Here is a 6,816-nt window from a genome sequence, read left to right on the forward strand (position 1 = left end):
TGGACTGGGTACATTGATGTATTTGCTTTTCAGCAGGTGTAAACCACACACACACATCCAAGTGACAGACAAGATTATTTCAAGCTCACAAGATGATGCAAGCAATGAGAATAAGAAGGAAAATCACTTGCAGGTCAAAAGTTTAGTGAAAATTTGAAAGTCAGAAGAGAGCAGATGGATGGAGAAAAGGGAGCTTTTACAGGTCTGGGCATAGGAAACCTATCTGTGTTTCCCTGGGGCCCAAAAGACTGCTCACACTCAGCCACCAATACCATGAAGGCCTGCAGGGTCAACCCTAGTGGCCTCATTAAAGCACTTAAGTGCTTACCGGGGTCCCTCTGCACCCTTTCTCTGAACCTAGGTAAACAGGCCTGCCAGCTGAGACTTTGCCCAAGCCTGAATCTGCCTTCCTAGAATGCTCAGAGAGGGCTCCTCGACGATGATTCTATGGCCTAAGAAGAGATTACAAAAATAAATAAATGGATAAATAAATAAATCTGAAACTCTAGAATACATTTAAGGAGAAAAATAACTTAAATGCCCTACTCCTCACTGCATCCTGGAAGTCTCTAGGCCTGCTGGCCTGTTCTTTGCTCAGGGGAACTGTACAGCTGAGCTTTCCTGTTGACATGCTAGCCTACAATTATAAGACTTGCTGCTGGCTGCTCTGTGCACAAGCCTAAATCTACACAATCAAAGAGGAAATCCCATAAACTACTGATGCTGAATTAAGTATTTGTTTCGTTCCAAATTTATAGCATTAATAACATCTCCAGGAGCCGGAGAGATAGCATGGAGGTAGGGCATTTGCCTTGCATGCAGAAGAACTGTGGTTCGAATCCCTGCATCCCATATGGTCCCCTGAGCCTGCCAGGAGCGATTTCTGAGCATAGAACCAGGAGTAACCCTGGGTGTGACCAAAAATAAATAAATAAATAAATAAATAAATTTATAGCATCAAACTGCAAGGAGGAAAAAACCCAAAGGAAAAACTTTTTTGTTTTTGTTTTTTGTTTTTGAGCCACACCTGGCTGTGTTCAGGGATTACTCCTGGCTATCTAGTAAGAAATAGCTCCTGGCAGGCACTGGGGACCATAGGGACACAGGGATTCGAACCAACCACCTTAAGTCCTGGGTCAGCGGCTTGCAAAGCAAACACCGCTGTGCTATCCCTCCGGCCCCAAGAAAAAACTCTTAAGAAATAAAATAATTAGGGGCCGGTGAGGTGGCGCTAGAGGTAAGGTGTCTGCCTTGCCAGCGCTAGCCAAGGAAGGACCGCGGTTTGACCCCTGGGCATCCCATATGGTCCCCCCAAGCCAGGGGCAATTTCTGAGCGCTTAGCCAGGAGTAACCCTTGAGCATCAAACGGATGTGGCCGAGAAACCAAAAAAAAAAAAGAAAAAGAAATAAAATAATTGAGACCAAAAGGAAAAAGATAATCCAAGTCAATAAAGAGTTTTTTCTTTTCTAAAACCTGAATCAATGCAAATCAATCTTATTTCTAATAAGTAGGTAGTTAAGAAAATTAATGTTAGGACTGGGGAGATGACTCAAAGGGGGCATAAATCCTGCATGCAGGAGCCACAGGTTCAGTATTTATCACAGCATGAACTGGGGATTAAGTCTCTAAGCACTGAGCTAGGAGAAACCCCTAAGAATTGCAGGGCATGTTCCCAAAATAAAAACAAATAAAAAAGAGAAGATTAGTAGTTGAAACAATCTCAGGCTGGGATCTGACTCAGTGGTAGTGTGCCTAGCATGTATAAAGTCCTGGGTTTATTCTCTAGCCCCAGAAAAAATAAAATGACAAATAAAAATAAAATAATGCCACTAAAAGCAACAATATTACAATTTACAATTATCAGACCAATTTTAAACCAGTGTAATTTGTGAGAAAATTACTATTTTTATTTTTATTTTTATTTATTTATTTATTTATTTGGTTTTTGGGTCACACCCGGCGTGCTCAGGGGTTACTCCTGGCTGTCTGCTCAGAAATAGCTAGCTCCTGGCAGGCACGGGGGACCATATGAGATACCGGGATTCGAACCAACCACCTTTGGTCCTGGATCGGCTGCTTGCAAGGCAAATGCCGCTGTGCTATCTCTCCGGGCCCAAAATTACTATTTTTAACAGAGAAACTGTAAGAGTTCTAGAAAACTAAAATCAAATATTTTACTAAATCTGTTAAATAAGAGACAATTGAAAGTCAAGCTAGAAAATCAAGAAAAGAAGTAAAATAAAAGAAAATATGAGAATAATAATCATACTTATATTAGTACTAGAAATATCATTATTTAAATATGACCCTATGCAAAGAACCTCAACAAAAAAACTAGTAAACAGAATCCAATAACTCATCAAAAATCTTATACACCATGACCAAGTAAGATTCATTCCACAAATGCAAGAATGGTTTAACATAGGCAAGTCAATCAATATAATACAGCATATCAATAAAAGAAAAAACAAAAACTATATGATCATATCAATAGATACAGAGAAAGCAGTTGACAAGATCCAGCACTCCTTTATGATTATAAAAAAAAAAACTCTCAATAAGATGGGAATAGAATTGTCTTTCCTCAATATTGTCAAAGCCATTTACCACAAACTTATTGCAAATATTATACTCGATGGGGAAAATAGACCCATTAGATCAGAAGATCCATCTTCATTTTATGCTTTTTTTGTACTCTTTTTGGGGGGAAGGGACCACACCCTGCAATGCTCAGGAGTTACTACTGTCTCTGCACTCAGAAGTTGCTCCTGGCAGGCTCGGGGAACTATTTGGGAAGCCGGATCGAACCCGGGTTTGCATGCAAGGCAAACGCCCTACCACTGTGTATCACTCTGACCCCCTAAAAGTGCAGAATTCCAAGTTAATAATCATTTCCACAAACAAAATAATAATATTTGCTTTTAAAATAGGTAATTGGGGGCCGGGCGGTGGCGCTGGAGGTAAGGTGCCTGCCTTGCCTGCGCTAGCCTAGCACGGTTCCATCCCCCGGCGTCCCATATGGTGCCCCAAGAAGCCAGGAGCAACTTCTGAGCACATAGCCAGGAGGAACCCCTGAGCGTCACAGGGTGTGGCCCAAAAAACCAAAAAAAAAAAAAAAAAAAAATAGGTAATTGAAAAATCAGAGTTGTCATGATTTTTAGGGAAAAATAGTCTCAGGTCAGACAATATAGCATACTAATTTTCTTGACTTTTTTTTTTTTTTTGGTGGTTTTTGGGTCACACCTGGCAGTGCTCAGGGGTTATTCCTTGCTCCAGGCTCAGAAATTGCTCCTGGCAGGCACAGGGGACCATATGAGATCCCGGATTCGAACCGATGACCTCCTGCATGAAAGGTGCCTTACCTCCATGCTATCTCTCCGGCCCCTTTCTTGACTTTCTTAAGATGAAAAAGAAAAGCACACCACACTCACCAGTTTTCCTGATTCTTCTTCTTTTTTTTCCCCCCCCCCCCTAATTTTTAACTTTGGGAGAAAATTGTCAATTTTTGTGTGTATGCCCTAACTTTGTTGACTTCACAAATGGATAAAGATTTTTTACTTTTTTTTTTTAAAGGCAATTCACTGAGGATTACTCTTCTGCCAAAGCAAAATAAAATGAAGTTTTTGTATTAAGCAACCTTCTCTAACTGTTGCGTAGTGGACAGCCTGGTGAGAAAATATTTCTGTTTTAGATCTGTCCTAAACAAGTTCAGTAACCTGATCCCACCTCTTAATCTGTGATTCCTTTATTTGGCAAGAGTAGGTGAAATAACTAACCTCACTACTTCCTACTGTCTCTGTAAAGATTCAGGAGAAGTCAAAGACTTCTTAAAATAATACCATTGAGATTGCAATATAGCCTTAATGGGATGACAAGATTTTTTTTTGTCCCCCCATTCACAATACAGACCAAGCAAAGGACCTGTTTTGAGGTGTATATGGGACGCATTTACTGTACCTCCTCTTACAGTCAGTGTAAAGAACACAGCCTGTGGTAAGCATTGGGAGGCCGGATGACAGGATTTTAAAGTGGGAGGAATTCAGGAAATTATGTAGCCTAATTTCTTTCATCTACCATTTCTTTTATTCATTTATTACTTGCTTAGGGCCACTCCATCTATTATTATTGATAGTTCTTATAATAGAAAATGATTTAAAATTATATTATTTTAAACTAAGTCCTCTTCTAAAATGACAAGGAACCAGAGGTACCAGGAACTTGGCCAGTCTGCTCATTTAATTGCCTTGTTTTATAGGTGAAGCAATAACATCCCTAAGAGAGAAGCTGGCCCAAGATAACAGGACAATGACCTCAGACCTTGGATGAGAACCCAGGCCTCCAGCCACACAATCCTTTCCCATGCCACAGCTAAAGCAAGAAAAGAACCGCCAAGCTGTCTGATAATCACAGTTACAGAATACAAAGACTGTCCTGATGACAATGATGGGCTAATTATTCTCACTATCTTTGCTATTTTCAAAGGTTCTGCTTTCTTCAAAAATAACTAAATGTGTTGGGAATGTGGCTCCAGTGATAGAGCACATGCTTAGTATGTGTGAGGCCCCCAAATTCAATCCCTAGCATGGCACAGGCCGCTAAGCACTTCTAGCCATGGGTCTGGGAACCCTTATCCACTAAGAGCAGCATCACATGTAGCACCTATTTTTAAAATTTTTAATAAAATAATTTAAAAAAATTAAACAAAAAAATAAAAATGGGGGCCGGAGAGACAGTATAGTGGTAGGGCATTTGCCTTAGATACAGAGGATGGTGGTTCGAATCCCAGCATCCCATATGGTCCCCTGAGCCAGCAAGGAGCGATTTCTGAGAGTAGAGCCAGGAGTAACCCCTGAGTGATGCTGGATGTGACTCCAAAACAAGACAAACAAACAAACAAACAAACAATAAAGTAAAAAATGAGGGGCCAAGTGATAGCACAGCCGTAAGGCATTTGCCTTGCACACAGCCAACACAGGACAGACCCCAGTTTGAACTCCGGCATCCCATATGGTCTGGAGAGCCTGCCAGAAGTGAATTCTGAGCACAGAGTCAGGAATAACTCCTGAGCACCACCAGGTGTGACCCAAAATAAAACAAAACAAAACAAAACAAAAAGTAAAAATGAAGGAAGATCCCTTCTCGGCCTTTTAGCTAAGATCAAGTGTAGTATCTGTTTTTATCAGTTTAATATCTGATACGTCCTCTATCCAAGGACAAAAAAGAAAAAGAAAAAAAATGAAGGAAAATGTGTTACGCATTTTGTTTACTTTATAAGTCAGATCTCATGGTAGTCAGAGATTAGTCTAGTGCTTGGAGGACCATGTGCTGAGGATTGAACCTGGGAGTAACCCCTGAGCCCCCTTCCCCCCCCAAAAAAAATAAAAACCAAAACAAAGAAAAACTTGATCTTCTAAGCCTTCCATGTCAATCTTGGGGAAAAAGAATATAGATGGTTTGGACACAGTTTTTGGAATGATTTTCAACTCAACAGGCTAAGAATGCTTTGAATAAGGAGTCCAGGTTCAAATCCCTGGCACTACATGGTCTCCCAAGCACCTCTGGTAAATTTTGTTATTTATAGAATAACCATGTTACCTAAACTAAAAAAAAATATTTTAATAAACAAAGTTTTAAAAATATATGTGCATGATATCCTTTCAATATCACAAACCACGGTGTCTAAAAAGGAAAAAAGGAGGGAAACAGAGAGAGAGAGAGAGAGAGAGAAGGAGGGAGAGGGGGAGGAAAGGAGGGAGAGGGGGGAAAGGAAGAGGAAGAGGGAGAGGTAGAAGGGTAACTGGCTAGACTGCTGGCAGGAAAGGAACATTGGTGAAGGGATAGGTATTGGAGCAGTATTTGACTGAAACTCAGTTATCCACAACTTTTAAACTCTGTTTCTCATAGTAATGTAATAAAAATCATACACAGGTATAGTATGAAAATTAAGAATAAATTCTAAAAATAGATGAATAAATTATAAAAATGGATGCTACCTAAAAAATAAGTTATAGGGCCCGGAGAGATAGCACAGCAGTGTTTGCCTTGCAAGCAGCCGATCCAGAACCTAAGGTGGTTGGTTCGAATCCCGGTGTCCCATATGGTCCCCCGTGCCTGCCGGGAGCTATTTCTGAGCAGACATCCAGGAGTAACCCCTGAGCACTGCCGGGTGTGACCCAAAAACCAAAAAATAATAATAATAATAATAATAAGTCATAAAAATGAATAGGGGCCTAAGGTGCCTGCGAGGTGGTGCTAGAGGTAAGGTGTCTGCCTTGCAAGCGCTAGCCAAGGATCAGGACCGTGGTTAGATTTCCCCGGCGTCCCATATGGTCCCCCCAAGCCAGGGGCAATTTCTGAGCGCTTAGACAGGAGTAACCCCTGAGCATCAAATGGGAGTGGCCTGAAGAAACAAAAAAAAAAAAAAAAAAAAGAAAGAAATAGGGGCCTAACAGACTCAATGAGGATATCTATATTTTCCTTGTATGTTTAATACCTCCAAGGCTATCCCTCTTAGTATTGTGCTTATTTCCAAAGGTAAAGGTAGACTGCTCCATCCTTTTCTATTAATTTTTAATTATATATGTGTATATATGTATATATATATGTATATATATATATATTAAGTTATCTTGTTTTGGTTCTGCTTAGTACGAAATTCTAGAAGAAAAAGACTTTTAGTTTTTCTTTTGGTTTCTGGGTCATACCTGGCAGCACTCAGGGGTTACTCCTGACCCTATGCTTAGAAATCACCCCTGACAAGCTTGGGGGACCATATGGATGCCGGGATTCGAACCACCGTCCTTCTGCATGCAAGG

The 6,816-nt window shown here is 40.5% G+C and overlaps 2 non-coding genes across 2 annotated transcripts; one reads left to right on the forward strand and one right to left on the reverse strand.

Annotated features, from left to right (window-relative positions):
* Positions 1-3,883: 3,883 nt before the first annotated feature.
* On the reverse strand, positions 3,884-4,011 carry LOC126016646 (small nucleolar RNA SNORA51). The gene has a single exon (XR_007498431.1). It is a non-coding gene; the product is annotated as a small nucleolar RNA SNORA51 (small nucleolar RNA).
* Positions 4,012-5,132: 1,121 nt separating this feature from the next.
* On the forward strand, positions 5,133-5,330 carry LOC126016815 (U2 spliceosomal RNA). The gene has a single exon (XR_007498525.1). It is a non-coding gene; the product is annotated as a U2 spliceosomal RNA (small nuclear RNA).
* The last annotated feature ends 1,486 nt before the right edge of the window (positions 5,331-6,816 follow it).

The sequence above is a fragment of the Suncus etruscus genome, chromosome 8 (genome assembly GCF_024139225.1).
Source record: "Suncus etruscus isolate mSunEtr1 chromosome 8, mSunEtr1.pri.cur, whole genome shotgun sequence".
Lineage (NCBI taxonomy): Eukaryota > Metazoa > Chordata > Mammalia > Eulipotyphla > Soricidae > Suncus > Suncus etruscus.